Source organism: Callorhinchus milii, unplaced genomic scaffold (assembly GCF_018977255.1).
Source record: "Callorhinchus milii isolate IMCB2004 unplaced genomic scaffold, IMCB_Cmil_1.0 Scaffold1, whole genome shotgun sequence".
Taxonomy (NCBI): domain Eukaryota; kingdom Metazoa; phylum Chordata; class Chondrichthyes; order Chimaeriformes; family Callorhinchidae; genus Callorhinchus; species Callorhinchus milii.
The window spans coordinates 41594303-41622219 of NW_024704742.1; the positions used below are offsets into that span (position 1 = coordinate 41594303).

General features: G+C 39.9%; 1 long non-coding RNA gene across 1 annotated transcript; it reads right to left on the reverse strand.

The window, feature by feature from the left end:
- LOC103175814 lies at positions 1-24424 on the reverse strand. The gene is made up of 3 exons (XR_487536.2): positions 24124-24424; positions 3091-3291; positions 1-1140 (listed from the first exon to the last, which is right to left on the reverse strand). It is a non-coding gene; the product is annotated as an uncharacterized LOC103175814 (long non-coding RNA).
- Positions 24425-27917: the final 3493 nt, after the last annotated feature.

Consider the following 27917-nt stretch of genomic DNA (forward strand, 5'->3'; position numbering starts at 1 on the left):
TGTAGAACATGATTACTTGTTAAAGACATAACAATTTGATAAATTTCATTCATGAAAAGTGTAGATTTATTTTTGATTAATAGGTCTAGAGAACTGGCATGCCTAAATTCCACATACGGTATATATCAAAAGGACATTTACCTAGAGAGATTGCAGCAAAGATAATATATTGTTGGCTACATAAAAGTAGAGTAATTAATGTCATGATTTTCATTATGCTCAACATGCATAAGTCACTAACAAAACACAGCCAAGTGTATACAGATGAACAGATGTACACATATATATCTATATAAACTTGCCACAAAAATCATAGAATCATAGAATTGTACAGCACAAAAAGAGGCCATTCGGCCCATCGAGTTTGTGCCGGCTCTTTGAAAAGAGCAATGTAATGTCAATCCCACACCCCCAGCCTTTTCCCAATAGCCCTGCACACCCGTCCTCCTCAAATACCGATCCACTGCGTTTTTAAAAGTTGTTATCAAATCGGCCTCCACCACCCTTTCAGGTAATGCGTTCCAGATTCGAACAACTTACTGCGTGAAAAAAGTTCTTCTCACCTCCCCTCTGCTTCTTTTAGAAACTATTTTAAATCTGTGATCTTGAGTCACCGACACACCCACCATATTTGTAAATATTTGTAAATCATTACAAATATTTAGAAATTGAGATAATGCCATCCTTGTCCAATCATTTTAGTCTCACACAATAATGCACTTGGAAATCTCCAGCGGTTCTTGAAAGGTGAAGTTTATTTTTCTTCACAAACAAGTGAGGATGATCTTTTAAGCATTGCAATCTCTCTACCATAGTCATGGCAATGTGCAAATAGTTTTTCAAGTTGTTGAACTGTGATGCAGGTTATAACTTGCGAGAAGAGGTGGTAATCATGAGCAGGAGTTATTTGAATCAGTTTTGTTTCTTGGCCAGCTTCAAGTTGCGGCTTGCAAATGTAAAATGTAAATAAATAGAAATGGAAAATTGTATTGCATTGTAATTAAGAAAGAATTAAGCAGCTCTCGGTCAAGAATGCAATGATGTACACAAAAGCTTCCTCCATGCTGGCTAGAGAACTTGCCTACAGCACCCTGCATGTTGGACAGAAGGCTGCCCACTGTTGAAGGTGGCCATTGGCTCCTGTTGGAGGAAAGTACATTGTTTTGAGCACTAGCAGACTATTTGCAACTCCTCCATGTGCAGAAATGGTTACTCAAGCCTGTGAGCAGTGGTAGATCGTCTCTCAAATGCGAACTGCAGAGGAAATTAGGTAAAGAGATGCACTTCACTGCACACAAGACTGACTTTATGTCTAAAGACAGATAATCATGGCCAAATAATAATGATCATAATAGAAGTGATAATAATTTTTGTTGCATTTGATATTATGTGTTTCACATCGGGAGGGTGTCTCAAGCCTTCACAAGAATTATTGTAAAGGTAGTGAATGTGTTCTCTAAGTTGGAATGGCTGAAGGTTTCAATTAAAGGAACATGTACTCAATCCTATCTGCTGTTCAGGTTGTTGCTCCCTTCTATAGTAGCATGTGATAGGTTTACAGCAACATGTAAACTAGCACTGACAAATTCCAAAACAAACTAATCGTGATTTGAACCTCAATTATCAATGAGAACCAGTTAAGGTTTTTTATAATGGTAATGTTGGATTTCTTAATGCCACAAAGAGACACCTGTGAAATTTCTCTTGGATTTAAACCTGGTTATTTAATTTTCTCTCCAAATTCCATCATTTTAAAACCATTAACTTTAAGATGGAATTTTGGGCACATTTTTCCTATGTACATTATTCTTTGTACTACAGAATACTTTCCATTTAGTCTTTTGGAAGGGTCTGACCCACATAAGTGTGCAAGATGTAACAGACCAATTAGACATTTAAGTACAATACAGAACACTTGGCACTTGGCTGGGTCACATATGCTGTGAATTACCAAAATGCTATAGAAGGCTGGCACTGAAGCTTTCATCTCCTCTTCCCTGGTGTTACCTGTGTACTTGAAAATCATTTGCTGAAACTAAGGATCACCTGGCAGTTAGTCATTAACATCTGGCTTTCCTGGAAAAAGCAGCCTGTGTATGATTGGGGAAAGGGTCAATTTGGACTGCGCTCTCACAGAGTCTCAAAGCCTTGGCTCAGTCATTGACCTGTGTGGAATTTTACTGATTTTACCTTGTGGTTCAAGGCAGATATCGGGACATAAAGCAAATCCAACCCTTTAAACCTCCTCCGGGCCTCCGCAATCATTGAGTATGTATTGTGATGGTATCGGTTATCCACACATACACGGAACACCATTAGGAATATACTTTTGAGGTCTCTGTTAACCAAATAAACAGTAATGGAAGCCAGGAGATATACCTGAATATTAAGTGACACAATTCCTTAATTCCTCATGTTAATTAGAAACATTCCACAACTACCACTGGGTGGAGCATTGCTCCCCAGGTAAGTGAGATCACTTTCTCTTAAATCACCACATGGCCATTTTTTTGAATTGATTTTTTAAATGTAATTTTTATTCATTGGGATGACTTTAACTGTATTGTTTCCTGGGCTTGGCCAGCAAGAGTGGGGCAAAATCCACACACTTTCCAGCTCAGAAATAACTTAAAAATAGATGATTGTTTAAAAGTAACTTTTGGTTAGGAAAAGAGCATGGATTTTACCTTTATTGGTTTGATCAAGCTCAGAAAACAAATATTAACAACAACAACAACAAAATTACATTTGTATAGCGCCTTTCATGTCGGGAAGATGTCCCAAGGCGCTGGACAGACAGAGTTATGGACCCGAGCTGGTGTCGGGGTGGGGGAAGGTGGATGTCGGGGGGGAAGCAGGGAGATCGAAAGCACGGTCGAAGAGGTGGGTCTTGAGATGGGTCTTGAAGGTAGCGAGGGAGGGGTTGAGACGGAGGGACTGTGGGGTGGAGTTCCAGAGGGGCAGAGTGATGGAAGGCCTGCACGCCAATAGTGGGGTATTGAAAGAACAAATTACAAATGACTAAAAATTATATTTAAAAAATCTTTGTTCCCCAAAAAGGAGTGAGCAAACAAAGGTGATTCCACTTACCTGGTCCACCTACTGATGATTATAGAATTTATCTTAATCAATAACAGCAATTTAAAAAAAATTATATAGCACTTTTCACGTCAGGAGGATGTCACCAGGACAGTCAAAGATTTGCACTCCAGCAGGGGGTTGGAGGTGGGATGGGGGTGGAGGGAGAAGATGACTGAAGATGTGTTCAAAGAGGAAAGCCTTGAGTTGGACCTTAAAGGAAGTGAGGAAGTAATTAACACACAAAATGCTAAAAAATAGTGTAAATCACTATCCCAATCTTCTTATAATTGTTGTGGACACCATTGTCTGCTAGCATTGTTTTTGTTCAACTCCCCTTTCTTCCTTGCCAAATGATTTTATTTAACCAGTTTTATCATCTATAAAACTCACAGTCACTACGCTTTACAGTAAATCCTACAAAGTGCTTTTACATGTCCTTCCGACATGAAAGGCGCAATATCAAATGCAAGGATTATTATTATTTTTTCAATTCTACAGAATTGTAGCAAATTGATGGGATTTGTGTGTGCATATACTACATTTTTAATGAAGAAAAAATCTTCAATGAATATCTACCGAGGCTAAAGGACGGAAAATATGCAAAATTCATTATTATAGTTCTAGTAAGCAAATCCATATTAACACCAGGTCAAACTGTTAAAATAGGAAACCGATACACTTGGGCTACCCTGAAGGAGGAAATCAATGCTGAGACCACAATGCTCTAGTCTACTTTCACTTTTTCAAACACTATGTGTTGATAGTTTAACCTTCAGATAACCTTAAACATTCAGAGACATCTTTGTTGTTTAGCCAAATTATCATGTTTTGTATTTCTGAGGTACAGTTTTAAATGTGAATGTTCGAACAATAGCATTAGCTTTATGCTTCAGTACATGTCTGTGTTAGATGAAGCCTCTCTTGAACAACAAAGCAATTTAATGTAATACCATTATTCTGCATAAGAGCAAACCTCCTTTAGCACATCAGCTCACATGCATCTTGAAGGGGAGTGACAGTACATTTCTTGTTCAACTTCAGTTCCTACACCACAACTAAATAATTTGGCGTCAGTGTTCAGTGAAAAATAATTAAACTTCACCTAGCATAAGAATATCTCAAAGATTAAGTTAATTTCAACAAAAAACTGCTTGTGTGATATAATTACCAATTTTGCAATGTTTAATTAATTTATTTAGATTCCACTTTCCCTGGCGTATGTGCATGAATGTCTTAAAGAGCAATATATAGTTATCATCACAGGAAAACTACTGTTTATTTGTTCTACGAAGAAAGGTTTGTATACAGGTACAGTCATTAATATCCATTTGATTCTGTTTCCTGAACAATTCACACCAGTTAGTAGGAAGTGATTGATCTGTATAATAAATAATTTCCTTTTAAAAGGAGGAACTGCACTAAAATTACAGTAATTATTGATATTAATGGAAGACACACTGTATTATTGACCCAGTTCTTAAGTGTCTCAAATTCCACTGTGATCAATTAAAACACATGGCAATTTAGATAGACAATAAGAATGAAAAGACATTTTCAGTAAGAGCGTGTTCAGAATTTCAATAATATTACTAAAGGCACTGGTGGTGGTGAGAGAAGGGGGAGAACAATAATCCCAGTATTGATATTTGAATCAATTTTTATAATTTGTTCACAGTACAATAAAAAGAGCAAAGGAATAAGAAAACGTATGCTATACACTTGCAAAAATTATGACAATTATGGATGGCTCCTAATATGTTTCCATCAAACGTACATTTGTCTTAAATTTTGCAATGAATTTTTAATGCTGTGAAAAAGCCTAACACTGCTATCTGCTAACACTGTACACATGCTTAGATCTGCTTGACCTTGAGGTGCGTTTCAAACCCACGTCTGGTCTATTTCCAAGATCACTTTCTTCCATCTCTGGAACAAAGCCTGCTTCCACCCTTGCCGCACCTCACTAATAAAACCCTTTTCTATTCTTTTGCGACCTCGAGAAGTGAATTTCCAGCACTCTCCATGGCCTCCCTAACTCCACTCTAGTGGCCTCAATTAATGAAGAATTTTGCAGCCTTTGTTCTCCCTTGCACAAAGTTCTTAGGATTCATTACGTTTATCTGTTAGCTTGCAGCACCTCAGAAGATTGAATTGAAGATCTTTATTCCGGTCTTCAAATCCCACCATGTTTTACCCACCACCATTTCTATTTGAGCCTGACTAGCAATCCAGCAAGTACCCTACATTTGTTCCAACTTCGGCCAAGTGTTCACTTCCCATTCCCTTTGTTCCACGATCAATGATCTTGCCTTCAGCCACCCTATCCTCTGGAACTCCCTTTCAAGATCACTTTGCCTTTTTCCCTGCCTGTAGAATTTTAAAAAATTCGCTTTGACTATACTTTGGTTAACATCTTAAATGAAGAGCGGTGAGATGTCTCAACAATGAGACCAGGCGGTATATCAAATGCAAGGATTATTAATTTTATTATTATAATTCTTATTTCTCTGTTTGTTGTCCATCACTGTCTTTGCCAAGCTAAAATACACTATAATAATTCAAGATTTTGTTGTTGCATATGTAGAACTCCACTCATTGATTCCAAGTGGGAAATATTAATCTTGCTTCCTGCTTCCCGCTGGTTAGTGTCTGTCCCCAACACTGTTAAGCACCTTAAACCATTCTTTTTTGCGAAGGCTGCTACATTAATGCATGTTCTTGTTGTTGTTGCTCTGAATTGCTCTACAGCTCAAAGCTAGGTCACATCAGCTCCATCAGTATAAAAAAAAGCTTCAGTGCTGATAACTAATGTACATAGTAATGTCTGTGGTTAAATATATTAGTGCCTAATAATATTCAGGGTTGATTTGCCAGCTCTGATTAGGTCAAATATTTTTAGACCTGAAAATTGCTAGGTTCATGATTTTTGTTGAAGTTGTTTTCCACATGATACATGGTGTGCAGATACATGGGTCATTAAAGGCAGCAGTGCTGGTAGATAAAGTCATGTAAAAAGGCAAACCGAGTCTTTGCTTCTTGTGAAAGCCCTTAATTACCCCAAAGTTGGAACATTATGGACACTTTTTGTCACCTCATAACAGGAAAGATATAAAAGCAATGGAAGAGGTGCAGCAATGATTCACTAAGATGATTCTGGGGATGAGAGATTTCAGTTATGAATTAGCTTTACTTTGATTTTTGCTTTTATTAAAGCCAGTTAGCCACTAACCGGGAGTCTAACATTGCAATTGACAAGCTAAACGTGTAATACAAAGTTTGGGTTGTTTTTCAGCATGGTCAATCTGTGGTGTGAGGGGTGGAGGGACACGGAGAATAATTCTGCTTCAGAACATTGAAGGTCTAGTCGATGTGTTAAATATCATAAGGGCACTGCTTTCAGCAACTATACCCCAAATCTCTGGGACTTTTTGCCTCAATTCCTTCATCTGGCCCCTTCTTTGCCCATCTTCAAATCACACTGGAAACATTCCTCCTCGACCGTGCCTTCAGTCACCTCCCCTCTCTTTCCAGTTCAGCGTGAAGGCCGCTTTGTAAAAATGGAAGTTGATATAGTCAATGCATGTGTTAGTTAGCCCCATAAGTGTTCCATTGTGACTTTCACCCATTGGCATCTGTGCTCCCAGGTCTCAGCTCCTCTGAATATTCTCCATTAGGAATATAATATGTTTTGATTTACATTATAGCACCAAAACTATATACAAAATAAAATAATAATGATAAACAATCCTTGCAATTGATAAAGTCTCATATCATACCATTTAAAGAATCTGAAAGTGCTTTCATATGATTTTACTGAAAAATGCAGTGACTATTTTGTAGGAGAATGTGGCAGCCAATTTGCACACGGTAATGTCCCACAAAAAAATCCATTGTCTTCGAAATAAAGTTGATAGTTTTAGACTGGCAAATATGCTGATCTGTTTACCCAAACTGTGGTACATATGGCTTCCTTCAGAGGAAATCCCCCTTCTTGAGCTTCCTTATTCTTATTCTCTCTTTTTCTCTCGCTCTCTTTCACTCTTTCTTTTTCTCCCTCTCCTACCAGGCATTGATAATTAGATATAGGGAAAGAATGGGAGAAGTACAGCAATTAAAAAAAAAATTATTTAATATAATTTGCCATATGATATTAACACTGATGAAAATTTTCACCAATTAATCTAAGTGGAGAATCGATGAATTCAATGAACGATTAAAGATCAGATAGATTGCTCAAGTATCTTCACATGAACGGGAGATTTTTTATAATGATTTAGGCAATAATCAGTTATCATCTTCTTGTGGGTATTTAATGAATCATTGAAGTACACAATAATTGTATCCACGTTTTAACCTTGGCCATTGTAGATGACGTGAAAGCAGTAGGCCACAATTTAATTGTTATTTGTTGCACCCTTGCTGGTTTGCGATCAATCCATTTACAGCTTGTTTCTGCTCATACATTACATTAACAATTTCTCTACCATTGTATAAATTTCAATGTCCACGTGAATAACAGACAAATGGCTGTTGTAACAGTAGCAGTAGCAGCACCTCCAAATATTCAACTTGGATCTATTTTGTAAACCACTGCTATAGCCTTTGGGAGTCAGTAGAACCTCTGCACCAACAGAGATATACGCGGCTTTACCTATAGCCAGAAAAATAGGAAACATAAGTGCTCTTCAAACGAGTCATTAACAAGTGAATTCAAAAATATATTTACCTATGTTTGGGTAAAATTTATTATGTTTATGTTTTGAAACAAAAAAGAATGTAAATAGAAAGAAAGGTACTTGGTGTTTGTTTCAGGAAAGAGAACAATACATTCTCAAACTAATAAGTGAAAAACGTATAGAAAATAACCTGAAGGTTGTCTAGGACATTAAAGCATGAGAGAATGTGCCCAAGAGAGAGATGTTCTTAGGTAAAAATGATGCATTTCAATTGCAATTACTGTGCAAATCAATTTGAAACATATAGGAGTCAATTAGCTACATACTGTGAGATGGATTATCATATTTCCATAAGAATTTCATGAACAATGCCTGCACTTTGACAAGCCTGACAGAGAATACATCAGTTTTCATGCAAATCAACTACAGTCCTACATGTTTCTAACTTCAGTCAAACGGCTGCACGTGTTGAAAAGGCAAGAAGCTGAGGAATGCATTTTGTATCAAGTGTGTGGAAATGTCAGGAGGATCGCACACCTGGGTAAAATTAAACACATGCTGTAATTATGAACAGATCACTAAATTGTTGCCAAAGTCACACAATTCTGTGAGTGAACTGGCCAAGAACGATAACAGTTCATACGCATTAAAGTGTCCAATGGAACAAATCAATTTAGAGGCAGTTACCAAGGAAAGAATGCTTTAATCATAATTCTGCCTTTGATTTAACCCTGGAAAGGAATGGAAAATCTGGCCAGTTTTATCACTCTATCCTCTGGTTGATTGCTACTCATTGACCAGTGTTACTGCTCCCATTATAACAGCCCTAATGGAAAACAAAAGCTGGAGCAGATGTTTAATAATTAATGCTTTACGGCTGTATTGCTAATATTTGAAGACATTCCAGGTTGCTTAGCAGGTTCTTGTTAATGAATTGAGATGTTGTTTTTATTGCATTTGTGGGGACAGATCAAGAGATACTAGGTTGACACTGTTCAATATTTAGTTATTCAATGTTTTAGAAATTCCATTGGGGTCGAGAATTACTCTGTTTATGTAGCATTTAAAAGAGTCCAGAATGTAATAATAATAATAATCCTTGCATTTGATATAGCGCCTTAATCAAGCCTTCGAGACGTCTCAAAGCCCCTCACAGAATATACTGTGAAGAGAATTTATAATTTGTTGGCAAAACGCAGCAGCCAATTGTGCACAGCAGTGTACCAATGTTGTGAATAGAGTGACCAAATTCTTATTTAAAAACCTTTTTTTTTAAAGGGAATATTACCCCTGGAAAAGCAATCCATCAGTTGACTAACAGCCGGATTCCTATTTACTGCTAGGTAAACAGAAGTTTGTAGAGTAAGGAAACTTGCCTAAAGTTTTGCCCTGCTCGGGAATCGAACCTGAATCGTCTCGCTTGCGAGGCAAATTCTCTAACCAATACGCTACAGGACAATTTGGCAAATTGTTGAATTCAGTCATAACTTGGAAGTCAGAATTTTGTAGTGCTTAAAACAACTTACAGGAAAACGGCTTCAAAATTATGGCTGTATTTAAGAATATGCCAAATTCTGAATGCTCTGAAATGCTCCATTAATAGAATAAATCTCGACCCGGGTAAAATTTCTTCCTACAAATGTTCATTTCAGCCTGAAATAAGACAGTAAAAACAGGAAACATAAGTGCTCTTCAAAGAAACCATTAACAAGTGAATTCAAAAATCCAAGTTAGTGTTTTGTGGTTCTCCTTACACAAGATTCTGCTTCTTACATAAAACACTTTAGAATATACCGAGGCAGTAGATCAAGAGGATATAGGTTAAGAGTTGTAAAGGGCAATTTTTCAGACAGATGTCCTGAAGTTTTTTTTAACCCAGAGAGTGATTAATGACTGGAACAAGTTGAGGCCAGGACACTGGACTCACCTGAAGAACAGCTTGATGCAATGATAGGAGAGCAGTAGAGTGGGTGTTCTGGAGGGAAGGTTCAAGTGGCCTTCTTCATCCAATCCAAACTTGTGACCTTAATTCTTCCCTACACATTGGCAAGTGATTGAATTATGTAGATTGGAAGGTTTAGTTCATGAGCATAAAACTTTGGACTGTGCCTCAGCTGAGGAATGTTTCCAAATTTCTCTGCTGAACGCTTGAACAGCTCTTGATTTTTGATTACTATGTCAAGCTGTGTTTTGTTAGTGCCCACAGTGAGCCAGCCTAAAATACGGGTAGCTGATAGTTTTGGACAACAAATAATATCATATAAATAAGATATCATCCTTGCATTCTCTACAGAAAAACTATTTCCTCTGGTGGGGCAATCCAGAACAAGGGAGCATAATCTTAAAATTAGAGCTAGGCCATGTAGGAATGAAATCATGAGCATTTTTTCACACAAAGGGTAGTGGAAACCTGGAACTCCCCCCCAAAAGGCTGTGGATGCTGGATCCATTCACATCTTCAAGGGTGAGGTGGATAGATTTTTGTTAGTTAAGAGTATCAAAGGATATGGAGCAAGGGCTGGTAACTGCAGTTGAGGTACAGATCAGCCATGGTCTAATAGAATGGCAGAACAGACTTGAGGGGCTGAATGGCCTATTCCTGTTCCTATGCATTTGCTACGGCTCCTTTCACATTGGGAGGACATCTCAAAGCACTTCACAAGATTTACTCTAAAGTGTCGTAATGGTGTGTTTTTATGGATGAACGCAGCAGCCAAAGTTGCTCACAGCAAAATTTCATTTTATGGCTGTGAGCCATAAAGTGATTGATTAATTTTCTTGGGGATTGCCATGACATGTGGTGGATAATGCCACGGGATAATTTTCGAATAATGTCACAGGATCTTTAATGTCCACCTGGACAGTCAGACAGGACCTAGGTTTAATGTCTCATCTGAAGAACAGCATCTCCAATACTGCAATTCTCCCCCAGTACGACATTGGAGTGTCATTTTGACTAGGTGAGTTCACGTCCCGATGTGGGGCTTGAACCCACAACGTTCTGGCTAACAGGTGAGTGTTACCAAATGAGCCAGGCTGACATTTGTATTATAAAGATAAATCTTCACAAACTAAACCTACCAGATTCTGAGATGTCATAGGTATAAATTCTTGGCTCCACAGATTTACAATTTACAAGCCCATGTTTTTTTCTGTGATAAGTCTGCTTTCTCCTGATAAGGTACATTCAGTAAATTGCATTTACTGGAATGAACTTTTCAAGGTTTGTTTTTTGATCTAATTTGACAATCTGAGACAGCTTGGCATATTCATCATCAAAACCCATCATTTGAAGTTTTTCATCTGGACCCTGAGATCAAAAGAGACTTCCTATCTTGAAGATAGAGTTTTTCCCTGGTAGCTGGTGGACAAAAGAATTTGGTTGGAGTTTGAATTGCTTCTGCACATGTGCAGAGGCCAGGCACAACTACAAGAACTTTTAATTCAGCAACAAATTTTATAATAATAATAATCCTTGGATTTAATATAGCCCCTTATCACGTCATTGAGACGTCGCAAAGCGCTTCACAGGATATACTGTAAAATAGATTGACTGCTTATTTTGTGGGTGAATTTTGGCCTTTATTCAAAGATTATTTCAAGATTATTAAATAAGATTATTTCAAAGACTCTTTTTACTGCTAATAGCTACTAGGTAGGTTGACAACTGAGTCGAGTTCAGATCAGAAGTAATATTCAAGCTGCATGGTGTTCAGGTTTCCTTCTAAAGTACACTTTTGGTCAAAGCCATATAACGGAGTTTCCCAGGTCCTAGAGACTGTGCAGAGCTATATGCACAACTTTTTATACTATCCTTGTCTCTTTATATACACAACCTTCTATATTGTATTCAAATGCTCCGGGACGCTACCCTGGGTGGGGGGTGGGGGAGGCTATATAAATGCAAATTGTTGTTGTTGTATTCATCTCTATACACTGGGCTTTCATATTATCCTCATCTCTATTCACACAATTTTGTATATTATACACATGTCCCTATACATGTGTACATACATATATGATAAATAACCCTTTCTTTATGACAGCTATTACTAGGAAAGCTACACAGTTGGTCCTTATTATCTTGGACTGTCTGTCATCATCTTTAAATTTTCTCTCTGAAGCGCCAGCATTTCTGCCCTTGTCCAGGCAGATAATTGGTGAAAAAAAACGATGACTTCCTTTAGTTGATTTCCTGATCTGCTGCATCGAAGCTCCAAACGCTGAGGTCCACAAATTGGAATTTAAATCAGGGTTTCTCATACTCACAGAATTCACATTTAACATTTAAGGGATCTTTTAATTTAGACTGCAAGGTAGACCCAATATATTTTATTGGAGTGGTAAAAGATTAAAGTAACCTATAAATGATATTTCATAAATGTACATCAGTGATTTATTAAAAATGCACCTCATGCAAAGCACTTATTTTCATAAAGATAATAATCCTTGCATTTTATATAGGGCCTTATCACGCCTTTGAGACATCTCAAAGCGTTTCACAGAATACACTGTAAAGTGGATTGACTGTAAATTTGTGGGCAAAATGCCGATAAAAAATGATGAAAAAAAATGAAAGGGTACCCTGATTTTAAAGTAACATCCATCCTAATCATTTCCTATTGATGAAGCTGCTCTTTCTTGTCATTTTATCAGTGTATTGTGAAGTAATCTTTGTTCTCATGGAACGCTGAAACTCCTAAAAGTAGCAAGCTGGCCCTCAGAATCAGAGTGTGTCTGTCTCGCCTTCATTTCACCACCCCCCCACCCCCACACTTTATTGTTGCATATTTTAGTGCTGGAGCAAAAATCATTATGCAGGGTTCCTCATAGCAACCTGTCCATTCTGACCCCTCGGGAGTAAAGCAATAAAGAATCCTCCTGATCTAATTGTCACTGTCGCTATAGCAACCCCTTATCCATCACACAAAAAAGGATTGAATTTTACACTGATGTCGCCGCCTAATTACATGAAATTGGGAACTATGGTTGCACGCAGTTAATAGCCAGGTGAACATGCTTCACGCAGTTCAAACAAAATAATGTTGCACCAAAAACATCTGATCGTCCCGATTTCTTCGGCGTTTAAAAATCACAGCTTTTGTATTTCGTGTCCGTGACGCTTTGATGCATTGCAATAGTCATCTCCATTAGCGCCGTACATGCCATAAACAGTTATTTAACTCTACGTTCACGGTCAGTGCCATCAATCACTTCATGCTTCTCTGAACGCTGTGCAGATTCTAATGGAATTACTGGGGCACTTACTGTATTTTTACTCCTCAGCTTTCTTGGTACCATGCTGCACAGTTAGTGACTCATTCAGGTCATCAGAATATTCATTTAAATGCCAGAGTCAGAATAATTGTGCGAGAGCAGTGGGTTTTCTCTGTGCCATTTATGACATTTTTTTGCGGGGGGAGGGGGCATTTACTTGTGGATCTTGAGCTCAGCCAGGTGCAGTAATTAAATGTGATGGTGCCCTTGATGTATCAGCAGGTAAATGTACCTCCTGGTGTGGCAATCGGCCATATGGACCAGGAAGAGCCAGGTGTGATCCCCAGTCTGTGCTGAGCTGCCTTATTGCAACAAGGTGGTGGTAGTGCTATATCTGGGCTATGGGGATAAAATCAGCTTCTGGCTGCTATTCATTAACCAGCATTGCTCTGTGCGGATGTTGGGTGAGGACACGATCAGGTTCGTATACGATACCCACTAGAGCCGTACAGCTATTGGCAGTAGCTGTCCAAAGTTACACATGAAGTGTGTGTGAGGCATCCGAGGGCTTCTGTCAGCTGTACCCCATTCATTTTTGTACTGTCATTCATTTCATGGCTGTTTGTGGCACACATTTGCTGTGTGCAAATTGGTTGTCGCATATGCCCACAAAACCCACTGCACTTTTCAATATATCCTGTGAATTGCTTTGGGATGTCCTTCCGACATGAGAGGGACTGCAACAAATGTAAGAATTATCTTTATTACGAGCTCGGAAGAGGAGCAGAGGCACAAAAAAGGGGGCAAATTGGCAAAAAAGATAAAAGCAGAAAAGGAAATTGATATTGAAGGATGAAAGTTCTTATAAACTACTGAATTTCTTTTGTAACACTGGAAACACACACACAGGTACACAAAGATGTGCCTTGTGTTTCCTACTTGTTCCGAAGGCTGTGCCTTGAGATTATTTCTGGTGCTGGTTACCCTGGAGCTGTCAAGGACAACTTATTTGTTACTTTCTGTTCAAGCAGACAGTGGAAAATGAAACACTAGCTGAAAGAGCTCATTTATAGTCTGAAATGATGAGGGTCCCTGAAATTCTATCCTCTTCCTTCTCATGCCGAACACTTGTTAACCCATCAAATATTTTCTTTATCTTCTGGAATGTTGATGTATTTCAATCGCACAGTTTTTTATATAAAAGTTTCACAGCAAAAACAACTTGCACTTATATAGCGCCCTTCATGTAGGGTAGCTGACTCCGAGCCGGGGCGGTGGGAGGTGGTCATAAGCACGGTCGAAAAGGAAGGTTTTAAGGTGGGACTTGAAAAAGGGGAGAGAGGGGGCAAGGCACTGGGATTAAGGGAGAGTGTTCCAAAATTTTGGGGTGTAGTGGCTGAAAGCACGAACACCAATGGTGGAGCTGAGGGTGCGTGGGACGGGCAGGAGGCCGGTGCCAGTTGAGCGGAGGCACCGGGTGGCGGATTGGGGATTGAGGAGGTCGGAGAGGTAGTGAGTGAAGGGATTTGAACAAGAGTGTGAGGATCTTTAAGTCAATCGGTTCGGTGATGTGGAGCAAGTGGAGCCAGGCCAGAACTGGTGAGATGTGGGTAGAGAGTTTGGTCCGGGTCAGTATGTGGGCAGCAGAGTTCTGAATGAGCTGGATTTTTTGAATAGTGGAGCTGGAGAGACTGGCGAGGAGTGCGTTTGAGTAATCCAGGCGAGAGGTGACAAATGCATGCACGAGGGTTTCAGCTGCATTTGGGGTAAAGTACGGTTGGAGGTGGGCAATGTGGCGGAGGTGGAAGAAGGCGTTCCTGGTCACAGACCAGATGTGGGTGAGGAAGGACAACTGGGGGTTGAACCGGACACCTAGATCGTGCATCGGTGAGTCTGAGGGAGAGCCCAGGGAGGTTGAGGAGTTCAGATCCGCAGGAGTGAAGACGTTGATGGGAGCCAAAGAGTATGGCTTCCGTCTCGTCTAAATTCAGCTGCAGTAAGTTTGCACTCATCCAGGCCTTGATGTCTGCCAGATAAGCTGATAGAACATCGGTGGACCTGGAGTTGGTACTGGAGGAGGCAAAGCAGATTTGTGTGTCATCCGCATACATGTGGAAGTTTACCCCTTGTCTGCGGATGACATCGCCCAGAGGGAGCACATATAGATTAGGAAAAGAAGAGGGCCAAGGATGGAGCCCTGGGGTACCCCGCAGGTAACCGGGCGGGGGTGGGAGGAGAAACCATTTGCTGAGATGAAATGGAGGTGGTTGTTAAGTAGAACTCGAACCATGTGAGTGAGGTCCCACTAGGTAGATGAGGGAGGAGAGGCAGTGGAGACTGTGTTGAACTCGGCAGAGAGATCCAGGAGGACGAGGAGGCAGAGGGAGCCCTGGTCACAGATAGAGAAGATGTCATTTGTGACTTTGACAAGTGCTGTCTCTGTGCTGTGGGCAGAGCGAAAACCAGACTGCAGGGGATCAAGAGTGAGAGGAGGGAGTGGAGGGAGAGGTGTGACCCAAGTTGACCTCCAACAATGCGTTCCAGGAAGGAAGGGTAGGTTGGAGGTGGGATGGTAGTGTGAGAGATTAGAGGGATCTAAGGNTTTTTTTGAGGAGGGGTGTGATAACAGCTGTTTCGCGGGAGTGGAACAGAGCCTGAGCAGAGAGACTGATTAACCATTCCGGCCAGCAGGGGGATAGGAGGGGAGTTGAGTGACCAGCAGTTGGGTGGAGAGGGGTTCGAGACAGCAGGTGGTGAACTTTATGCAGGTGTTTGCGGTTGAGAGGGAGGAGAGAGAAATGGAGGTCAAAATGGAGTGTAAGGAGCGGGGAGTAGTGGCAGAGGGAGAAGGTAGTGTGGCTGGTGTGGGTGGAGTGGAAGGGAACATGTGTGAGGAGGATGATGCAGACAAGTGGATGTTTTCAATTGTTGAGGTAAAGAAGTCTAGGACCTCTTTGCACTTGATGTTTGATGTGAGGATGGAGGGGATTTGAGGGGGTGCATTGGAGGAGGTGATGGACAGTGGAAAACAGCGTCTTTGGATTGTTGTTTGCCTCCAGGATGACTTTGGAGTAAAAGTCAGTTTGGGCCTGTGATAGGGAGAGGCGGTAGGTGTGGAGGTGTTCGAGCCACAGCTGGCGGTGAATTGTGAGGCTGGATTTCTGCCATCAGCGCTTGAGCATCTGGGTTTGGGTTTTAAATGAGTGGAAATGACTGTTGCACCAGGGAGAGCGGATGGATTTGGAAACAGCCCTGGGGAACCAAGGAATTAAAGGTTGCGGAGAGATGGTCATTCAGCAGCTTCGTGGCTGCATCAGGATTGCTACGGGTGGAATCGCACAAAATTCTTTAAAGATTTTTTAAAAAAGTTACACAATGCAAAAAAATTTATGACAGAGCAAAATCATATATGCAAAGCTTCTCAAGCTCCTTATTGTTCAAATATTGTACCAATATCTGCTGCTTGAATTATTTGACTGAACCAGATTATTTTAAAAGCGACAATGTGCTTCCCCTGGGTATTGTGTTAAATTACCACCTTTTTAGTCCAATTTTACTAAGGTCCTGCATTCAGGAAAGGGTCTCATCAGTCTTGCCTTTCCCATGCTACATTTACATTAGCTCCAGCTAATTCTGCTTATCATTTTCTGTTGCTCACCAATTGCCACCTCTTTCTTTGCTGAATGATCTGCTGCCACTCAGTCAGGCCTCTTGGCACCACATAATTCCTTTTATCCTCAAGCTGCTATCTGGCTTAATCTTTAATTATGAGAATTGGAGGATTTTAGTTTCAGAATGGATGTCATAAGGAAACATTAAATTTCATTTACCCGCTTTTCATTTGTAAAGCTTGTGAAAACCTGGTGCCTCATTGTTAGTCTGACTCCAAGGATGTATTTAACTGGATTTGTTCAATGTGGACATCTGAAACATGTCTATTGTCTATTCTCTGCTGCTCAAGACTTATTTCTTTTACCAGCTGACTAAACATGGCCTCTCCAGGCCAAGAACTTTACAAACACTTGCTCTTACCTCGGCTCATGGAAGGATGAGGTGAGCAAGCCTTTTGAGCTGTGTAGTTACTTGCTCTGCCTTATCCCTTTTCACACAAAGGGTTGTGGAAATTTGGAATTCTTAAGAACATAAGAATTGCTGGGCATCCATCCAATTCGCCTTCCACCATCCTGGCAGTCACATGCACATCCCAAATTATATACTGTATCCCATGATATTATTTTCTAAAATAAATTCTAATTCTAATCTAAAATGCTTTTGAAGGAATCAACACTTTCTGCATCCACCGTCTCCCCGAGAGGCTATGGAGTCTGAGGTCGATAGATATCTGTTACATAAGGATAGCAAGGGATATGGAGACAAGATGGGGAAATGGAGTTGAGGTACAGATCAGTCATGGTCTAATAGAATGATGGAACAGGTTCAAGGGTCTGAATCACCCACTATTCCTACATTCCTATCCAGAAGAGCACCATTTATGACTTACCTCAAAAATGGAGCTTTGCTGCTAGTGCCCTCTCCCTCATTCTTTCTCTGTTTCTTTTCCCAGCTCATCTCTCATAACATTGAACCGTCCCCTTTCCTGAACTTGGACACCACCACACCAAAAGGAACAGAGATCTGACAGTTAGGGGAGCTATATGCCGGAAACAACTGAGTTACATCCGTTCTGCTGGTTCTTTAAGGCCAAAAGACTAGCACTGTTGTTAATGGGAGATCCTGTTTCTTCTTTCCAGGCCAAGTTATAGGGGTCTATCTCATGCCGAGCACTGAAATCTTTATAATAGGATTTCCATTTCTCCTCAGCTCCCGGCCAATATGATTGGGAGCAGGAAGTATAATTCAGGCTTCCTGCTCCTAATTGCTTTATTGCTAGAAGTGATATTTTTTCACTGCCATTAGTATAAACAGGGCATTATATAACAGCCAAGAAGAGGTGTATGCTCCACACAAGGTGAAAGTGCAGGGACACACCACAATGCTCTCGTTCAGCACTGAAACTGTACATAGAAATATTCAAAACAAACTAGTGCAGCCAGAGACACTAGTGGCAATGGGTATTTTTATGGTGTAAGAGAGCAATGTGGCTGATCCTCAGTGTTAGAGACATGAGCTTTGAGGATTGTCAACAATGTACCGGAAGCGTAGTACACGTCCTTCCTCTGGAACTGACTGACCAACTTCCTATACGTGCACAATGTCCAGGAAATGATGTTAGCAGTGACCTGACAACCTGGAAATGTCTGACTGGCTGCCATTTTTAGCACACCTTGAGTCTGAGTTTATGATCACAAACCACCGTGGTTATAACATTGTCAGCCTGGTTAAGAATGTAATATGATAGCACGTAACAAATTGGCTCCAGCAATCTGTTAACAGCATTGGCCTAGAAACAGCCATTGATCTATGGAAAACTGGGAAGTCACCAGGCTGAAGCTATACAGACCTCAAGGTCATATCCCAGCCTGGTCTGAGTTTGATGATCTCGGGCAAGTGAACAGTAGTCAGGGTTTGCAAAATTAGCCTGATCAACGCTTCACCAAGAGAGGGGAAATAATAGCCAGGATTTGTGTTATACAGAAACTCCTTCTGGAAAGCAAACATGTGTGGTTGATAATTGAAGTCATGATATGGTGATCTATCCATCAGTGAATATCCTGATGACACTCATTGTCTGCATTCACACATTAAGAATTTTCACTTAAAACCAAAGAAAGGTATGCACATTTGGCCCATCGTCTGTACCAGCTCCTATGAGAGCAATCCTTTCAGTCCCATTTACCTGGCCTTTCCCCATACCCCTGTAGTTTATCCTTTTTAGATATCTATCTCATTCCCTTTAGAAAGGTTTATATGGATTCTGCCTCAACCACAACTCCCAACTGGGCATTTAATACCCTAAATACACTTTGTGCAAAAAACATTTCTCTAATCTTTCCATTTTCTCGTTTACTAACTATCTTAAATTGATGTCCTCTAGTCACTAACTCACTGACTACTGACTCTCACAAGGTATTTACTGAATGTAACTGTACAACAATACTCCAACAAGAGAAGCAGCAGAAAAAGTGGATAATATTAATAATAATCCTTACATTTGATATAAAGCCTTTCACATTGGGAGGAAGTCTCAAAGTGCTTTACAGGTTATTCTGTGGGCAACTATCTTATATTACTGTGGCTTTTTCTGCTTTCATTATCTGATAGACTAAGCGCTGAGGAGAACAACTTCATTTCCTAGAATAATTATAATTGCATTTTGAAATTAAAATTAGTTCTGACACTTGATATAATGTGCAATTTTGAGTCTTCTGTCACTTGCTCCCATTAGGATTTTGCAGGTGTAATAAATATTTTGAATAGTATTAATCTGGAAGGACAGGTTAGTTATATATATTTAGATCTGCATGAAATTAATCGTGACTCATGATTAGCAATCCAAGCCTCATCATAAACTGAAATATAATATAATATAACAGATGTTTCAGTGAAAACAAAAAACACTTGCCTTGTTTCAATCATTCTCTGATATTCATATGAACATCATCTAGCTATTAGTTTAAAAATAATAATAATACTTGCATTTAATATAGTGCCTTTCACATTGAGAGGACGTGGTTGAATACAGCAGCCAATTTGTACATAGCAAATAAAATATGACTTTGTTTTCTGGCTTGAAAATTGTATTAATTTGTAAATGCATAAGTTAAAATGGAAGGAGGGCTTATGGCTGTAAAGGCACTCAATGGATTTTGTTACGCTGTATGAGAAAGTCCCTGAATTGGCACAAATAGCACAAAGAACAGTTATAGATATGGCCTTGCTCATACAGCACAGAAATAGAATTCTAAATACTGAAGCAACAATAGAAATTATACAACACAATATATTTTATATTTATATAGCGCCTTTCGTGTTGGGAGAATGTTCCAAAGCACATGGGGGATGTCTCAATGTTTATGGACTATGTGCAAACCATGTACAATGAGTAAACGAAAGTAAATGCATTAGGTACCATATGTAAACCATATGTAAACCCACAATTACAGTGGTAATTACAGATTTTTTTTAATGAACTATGTGCAAACTATCTGTAAACCCATATGTATTTTGCATAGTGTGCAAACTATGTGTAACAACAGCTTGCATTTATATAGATGTGGGTTAACGTATCAGAGCACTTAACAGTTAAGAACATGAGAATTTGCTAGGCAAAAGAAGACCAAGGTCCATCTAGTTTTCCTTCAACCATCGTGGCAGTCGTTTGACATGTTGTGCCCCAAACTATATATTGTAAACTATATATACAGTTGCAAAGCTGGACATCGAGACGGGGAGAGCGGGGAGGTGACTGAAGGCACTGTCAAAGAGGATAATCTTCAAGTGAATCTGAAGTTGAACAAAGAAAAGTCAAGATGGAGGGATTGAGGCAGAGAGTTCCTGAGAGTTAGAAATGGCTCAAAACTGTAAGGAGTTGCATCATTTCACTCTGTGGAAATATGTAAACACCTTTGTAAAGAGGGAATTACAGGATCCCTTAATTATGCATTTAACAACCAACGAAACATATTGTTTGTAAAGGACATAATTAATAAATGAATAAAAGATTAAGCTGTTGAGGTTGTATTAAAAGATACCTAGAATTTTCTTTGTGTTCAGGATTACAAACTCAATACATCAGGACTGACTGTCAGGAACTCAAGATCTGCTTCTGGTGCTGTGGAGAAGGAATTTCCTGAGTCAGGCTGTGATGTGCAGCAGCATTTCCTGTTAGTGACTCTGAGCAGCTGTCAGTGAGTCATGTTGCAAACCGCGGCTTTCTAAAACACATTATTATGTACCCATTTATACATTTTCTCTCAGATTCACAATTTACATTCACACGTGAATTGAGGGGCTCTGTCTATCTTTGTCTGTAACATCATTTGATTTATGCCAATGCTCAATGGTCCTGAATGGGGAGATGCTGTGCTTGTTTCTGATTCAGTATCAATGGGATAATGTAGGTGCTGGGGTTCAACTTTATGCTTTGAAGTCTGCGATTGCAGGTTGGGGGGAACAGATGGTCCTGCCTCACCACACTGCTGAATGATTCAATGTGTAAAAAAATATTGTAGTAATTTAGATTTTATACATCCAAATTGCTCCAAACAAGGGTATTTTTAATGGCTTTTCTGCAATTACTACCTGTGAGCAATTTTGTCATCACAGTTTGATGTGTTCACAATGTAGCCTTTGTTTTTTTTGCTACGTCGGCAACTGCACTAACTATGTTGGCTAAAAGGTGGCATGTGAACCAGGCAACACTCTTTAATAATAATAATATTAATCCTTGCATTTGATATAGCGCTTTTCACGTCGGGAGGACGTCCCAAAGCGCTTCACAGAACACACTGTAAAGTGAATTGACTGTATATTTGTGGGCGAACGCGGCAGCCAATTGCACACAGCAGTGTCCCACAAACAGTCGTAGATTGAAAATGACCAATTTATTATTCTTTTTGGTTTTTTGGAGGGATTATTATTAGGTGTGTGGAGTAAGGAAACTTGCCCAAGGTTTTGCCCTGCCTGGAATTGAACTCAGGTCTCTCATTTGCAAAGCGAGTGCTCTAACCACTGAGCTACAAACTCCACAGGACTCCACAATTTTTTCGATCTTTATTCAGGTCCGAAGGAATTTCAGGTTTTGGGCTCTTTATTGGTTTCACGACATTTGTTGATAATAGGGAGACACAAAATCGTTATAACTTGGCTTCAATTTACGGAACTGAAATCAAGTGAAACTTCTACTGGACGTTCATACTTGGTGCGTGCAAACACTTCATTGGGAGGCATATTCTGAAGCAGAGGCCCAATCGAAAGTCATGCCCAACAACTGAGGTATCAATAAAATACAACACAAAATTACATTTGTATAGTGCCTTCGTGTCAGGGACGTCCCCAAGGTATCAAAGAGCAGTATGCAATTTGTATCTACTTGTATACCTGCTCCAAGTCCCATGCCATTCATGCTCTACAATTGGTGAGTGAGCTTTCAGCTATTTTAAGCCCCACTCTCTGGAGAGCCCCTCGGGCTCATTCCCTCCATCCCCAAATTCAAAGCCCATCTCAAGACATTTTTGCCTGTGCTTTTGATTATCTTTCTCCTCCACATTCTCTTTGGCTCCCACCACCAGCTTGGGTGCTCAACCAGCAATGTCAAGTACTTTGAGATGTACTCCTGTGAAAGGCAGTACATGAATGCAATTGTATTGCATTGGAGCCAAGTGGAAAGAGTGTCTGGAAATTTCTTCCTCTAATGTATTGTGTGAATAATTGTAGCACTCACTTACCACCAAGCTCAATATCAGAGGTGTGAACAAGATTAATGTGTTTACAGACATGCTGCTGTAAACAACACATAGTGTTAGTGTTGATGTACATCCTGCTTCCTTCCTTCCCCCCGCCCCTTGAATTGAATAACTTTTTGAAGTTCATAAGCTTGAAGTTTAATGGGCAAAAGGATCTTTAATGTGCAAAAGCATCTTTGTTTCTGTTTAAATAACAAGAGCAATATTTACAAGGTGCAAAGCAGGCTCTGGAAATGATTATCTCTGAGGGAGGAACCTGACAGGATGTCTGTGTGTGAGAGACAGCCAACCAGACCTATTTTAAGTAGAACTTGCTGTTGAAACTACATTTTGAAACTGCTAATTTTTCTATTTAGTTTTCTGTTCTTTTCTTTCATTTCGTTTACTCAATTATTTGTATTCTGTGCTGTGTATCTGCTAGGATCTTATTCCTAATAGATCTTTAATTAAATTATTATAATTGGAAAATGAAACTGGAGTGACTTGGTATTAATTCACCAAATATTTGAGGCTGAGAAACAAAATACTCGTTTGTGAATTGTCAGTTCTGGGCCAATCTGAACTTGTTATTTGTAGTTATCATAATAATAATAATAATAATAATAATCCTTGCATTCGATATAGTGCCTTATCATGTCATTGAGACCATCTCGAAGCGCTTCACAAAATATATTGTAAAGTGAATTGCACGTGTATTTTGTGAGCGAAATGCGGCAGTATTTTGAGGGGATTATAATAATAATTATCTTTGCATTTGGTATAGCGACTTATCACATCTTCGAGACGTCTCAATGCGCTTCGCAGAATATACTGCAAAGTGAATTGACTGTGTATGTTGTGGAAGGAAGGCGGCAGCCAATTGCGCACAGCAGTGACCCACAAACAGTCGTGAATTGAGTGACCAAATTATTATTATTAGTAAGGAAATAAGGAAACTTGCCCAACGTTTCGCCCTGTTGGGAATCAAACCCAGGTCCTCTCGTTTGCGAGACGAGCGCTCTAAGCTACAGGACTCCACAAAAATGATTACCCCAGAAAGCGTTCTCCAATCGACTAACAACTGAGTTTCTACTTACTGCTAGGTAAATAGAGGCGTGTGGAGTAAGGAAATTTGCCTAAGGAATCGATCCTGGGTCCTCCACCTTGCGAGGCAAGCGTGCTATCCACTACAGAAAGCACAAAACACTGCACAAGCTTGAGAGGAAAGATATTGGGTACAATTGGAAACTGGTAGCCCTCTTGAAATAAGCAGTCTGTGGAAGACAGTAGATAAAGCTCAAGACAGAAAAATATAATAAACCGATGATGCTTTAGTTGGTAATAATCTCATTCTTTGTATTCAGACACAGAATATGATAAGTGAATAGATCAAATTAACTGAAGCAATTGAAGCAGGAACAAATTAAACCTAAATGCTCCAAAATGGATCAATGGGATAATACAAAAGGAGAAAGATTGTCGAACTTGTTTGGAGAAAGGAGCAAGTCACTATTGGGCACAATACAAGACTGCACAGAATGAGGTTAAAGAAAAGTTTAGGGGTGCCAAGAGAGAATTGTAAATGGACATGGCAGCAAATATAAAACATAGTCCCACAAAATTATTTCAATATTATAACAATAAGAGGGTAATCGGGGAAGATGTTAAAACCCTAAGGCAGGGAAGAACAATGTTTTTGGTCATCGAACAAAGTATATTTTCTTGATTGAATATTTCTGCAATATATCAAGAAAATATAATCAAGAAAAAACTGGAAACTAAACATTGATTTAAAACAGACTTACCTAGACTAGGGCGAATGTTCGCCAAGCTACTTCTTGATGGCCCCATGAGGCACTACTGGCCTAAGGGATTTAAAATGACTTGAAAAATAATGAACAGGAGATAGTGGAAGACGTTCACATATCCACATCTGAAGACTTTCCTCATCGACTTGCCTAAGGTCACCTCCCCCTCTCCCTGGTTTTGTGTCAAGCTCCAGCACTGTTAAGCGCTCCGAGATGCTACTCTGCATTGAAGTCGCTATATGATTACAAGTTGTTGTTGAGATATTAAATGACAAATCAAAATCCTGCCACCCAACATCCAGCAAACAATGCTTGGGCTCCAGGACTTTGATCTAAGTGAGGCTGAGGTTCTGGATAGGCTTAAGGGAATGAATACCAACAAAAATACTTCAGGCAGGAGATTTGTGAAACATTGACAGACATTATAAGGCAGCTAATCACCACTGGAGACTGGAAGCAAACAACGTGGTTCCAATATTCAAGAAAGGTGACTGAACCACACCTTGTGACCACAGATGCATAATTGAAAAGCTGATGCAGTTAATCATTAAAGAAAGGAAATAGAGGTATTAAACGGGGTGCCTCAGGGGTCTATACAGGGAACCTTCCTGTTCTTTGCATTTATTAATGACCTGGATTCACAAACTCAGTGGAAAGTTAAATTGATTATTCAAACAACAAACTGCATTTATAATGCCTTTCACATCAGGAGGATGTCCCAAGACGCTAGACAGTGTAGTGTTTGCAACCAAGCTGGTAGTTGGAGTCAAGAGAGGTGGGCGCAAGATGACCGAAGCCATGGTTGAAGAAGGTTTTGAGACGGGCTTTGAAGGAGTTAAGGGTGCAGGATGGAGTTCCAGAGGGTGGGGGCAGAAAGGTCTTGGTTAGGCCTGACTGCTGATGGTGGAGTGGGCAGGGTGGGGGACATGGAGCAGACCAGTGCCTGCCGAGTGCAGGGAGCAGACAGCTTGGTAAACTTTTAGTAGGTCGCAGAGCTAGGGAGGAACAAGTCCATGGAGGACTGAGGTGATAGGCTCACAGAGCTTAGTGCAGGAGAGGACACGAGCTGCAGAGTTCTGAATAATGAGACAGCAAAGGACTTACAAAGAGAGTTTGATTGATATGCACATGGCTGATAACTGGCAAATAAAGTTCAAAACAGATAATTGCTTATAGCAAGTAAACTAGGAAGAACATGTAATCCATGAGCTAGATGGAACTTGCCAAGGGGGAACCTGAAAGAGATGTAGGTGTCAAAAAAGTGTGAGCAACAATAATCAAGGCAAACAGGATGCGCAGTTGTATGGCTACATCAGTTGAGTTCATATCCCCAGCAGTTATGCTTTTGCTCTGAGCTAGGTATAGTTCTGGTCACCACAACATAAAGAAGATGTCCAGGCTCCAGAGGCAGGCCAGTAAACAGAAATGCGCATAATCTGAAGTATTAGAAAAATGATCTGTGAGCAATGATTTGACAAGTTAAAGCCCTGTAACCTTGGGAAGATACATCTCAGAGGGGATTTACAGAGATATGTATGATTGTATATGGTATTGAGGAATGCCAGGGCAAGAGGGCACAGATTTTTCACATCTGTCAGAACTTGCAGTATTAAATCAGTCCATCTATGGTGATGATTGTGGAGGTATGGTTCTTTAATACTGATGGTTTTCTCCTATATTGTTGAGTGGTATAGCAAACCTCTTTGGGTTGTATTATATTAGTGCATCACACTGAATGGACACATGGGAAATAGATCTGAGTGCAGCATTTATGTAGAGGAAGTAATTTACCTGCTGCAAGTGGCTCAAGTAGTCTGCAGGAAGAAATAATGATAACTGGGCCCACGGGCTGAAAGAGACACACATTTGACTGAAAATTCCAGAAAATGTCACATTTATAACCAAAGAGAAGCTACATACTGAAATGTACAAATTTGTACATGAAATGGGATTGAAACAATGGCATGGAGGGCACTGAATAGTTGGAGATAAAAAGAAATAATTTACTTCAGGCATTAGATGCATATATAAATAAAGTAACAGGATGAAATTTGTGTGACGTTTCAGATCACATGGGTTGAGAATATGGTACGTGATGTAAATATTTATCACATCCCATACTACATTTCCCTCACCCCCACGTCTCAATGTTTACCTCAATCTTTCTGATATTGCAAAAGTATCTGTACCAGTACAGATCAATACAATTAACCTCACAACAATCTTATAAAAAGTTGTAAAAGAAACATAAAAGACATTAACATAATTTTTTTCTTTGTACTGACTGGAAATGCGGTAGTTTTGAAAGTTTTCAAACCAAGCTACTGAGTATTCCACATATGTATATGGTTTCTGTTTGTATAACATGGGATGCTCACTTTTTTCCCAGAGGTAGTCACCCTGTTTGCCTAATCTCAGAGTTTAGATGCAGGTTGGCAAGACTCAAGTTTTAGGAATCACACAGTGCCCATTGAGATAAACCTGAAGTTTAACCAGCTATAACTGGAATGCTATTGTGAAATAGCACAGATTAGACTTCCAATTTAGCCGTAGAAAGCAGTCACTGATGCTATGTTTATGTACCATGTCAGCCTGTTTGGGGGGTCAGACGGATGTTTGACTTATGTGGAAACCCCATCACCATGCTTAAGAGTATCCAAACCAAGCTGAGAATTCCATGCATCCCACCTAACATATGGAAATCCCAGAAATAGATTGGTGGAATGGAATACGCACTCTCTCCCTGGAGGGACGTATCCTGCTTACATAATTCCGGAAAGTATAAGGCCTTGGTTGGCAAGCGCCAAGGCTTGGGTACCCCAGAGTGTGCATTGGGGTAACTGCTGCAGTCTAACCAGCTAAAACCACATAGCTTGCCGTTGATATTGCTGTCTGCCAAGCATTCCTGCTGTGTGTCCAGCTAGGACCACCCTACAGGTGAGGGCTTTGGCTTGCAGGGTTAACAGGAGCTGAGTGGGATGACTCTCTGCCTCTATAAAATATGTATTCTTCTTTGGTCCCGTACACCAGTCTGATCTCGTCAATCCCAGTTTTCCAAACAATGCGGATTCCTTGGGATTGATCTTGTCAACCCCAGTCTCTCTGACTGGTTTCTTATCTGTGCTGAGCTGCGGTCTTGTGTTATTCTGCAGATATTTAAATAACATTAGATTAAAGAAGCTAGCAGCAATTAAAGGGTTGAAAGGGAGTGTTAAGCTAAACAGAGGCATTGTGAGAAAACAATCAAGGTAAAAAAACACCAAATGCAATTAGTCAGAGTTGGTTAGAATCTAGATACAAATAGACAAGGCGGAATTGCTGGTGACAAAATATCTGGCATTGAACTTTGTGTATTGGGTCTTGTCTTAACCATATATGGGTAAAACATATTGAGAATTGAGGTACAAGATGTGTGCGTTTAGTAAAGGAATGAACAGGGTCAACTTGTTTCCCTGAGGAATCGGGTAATAGCGTTTTCTCTGTAAATTTACCGTTTTAATCTTTGTGCAGGTTAATTTTATACTCTGGACTGATCCGAGTGTTCCCAGCGACTTCTGTTTTTGTTAACTTTAAACTTGTTGGCCGAATAAAATCGCTTGTCATTGCATCACCATTTTGATAGTCTTCCGAATCTCGCTGACTTACCCCCCCCCCGTGTCTGGTTTGCCCTTCCAGGTCCTGCCAATGAGCCAGGCTAGCTGTCCTGTCATCAGTCCGGCTTAATTGTTAGCACTCTCATAAATTAAGCCCCACATTAAGACTTTAAATGTATAATAGGCTGTTGCTCTAAC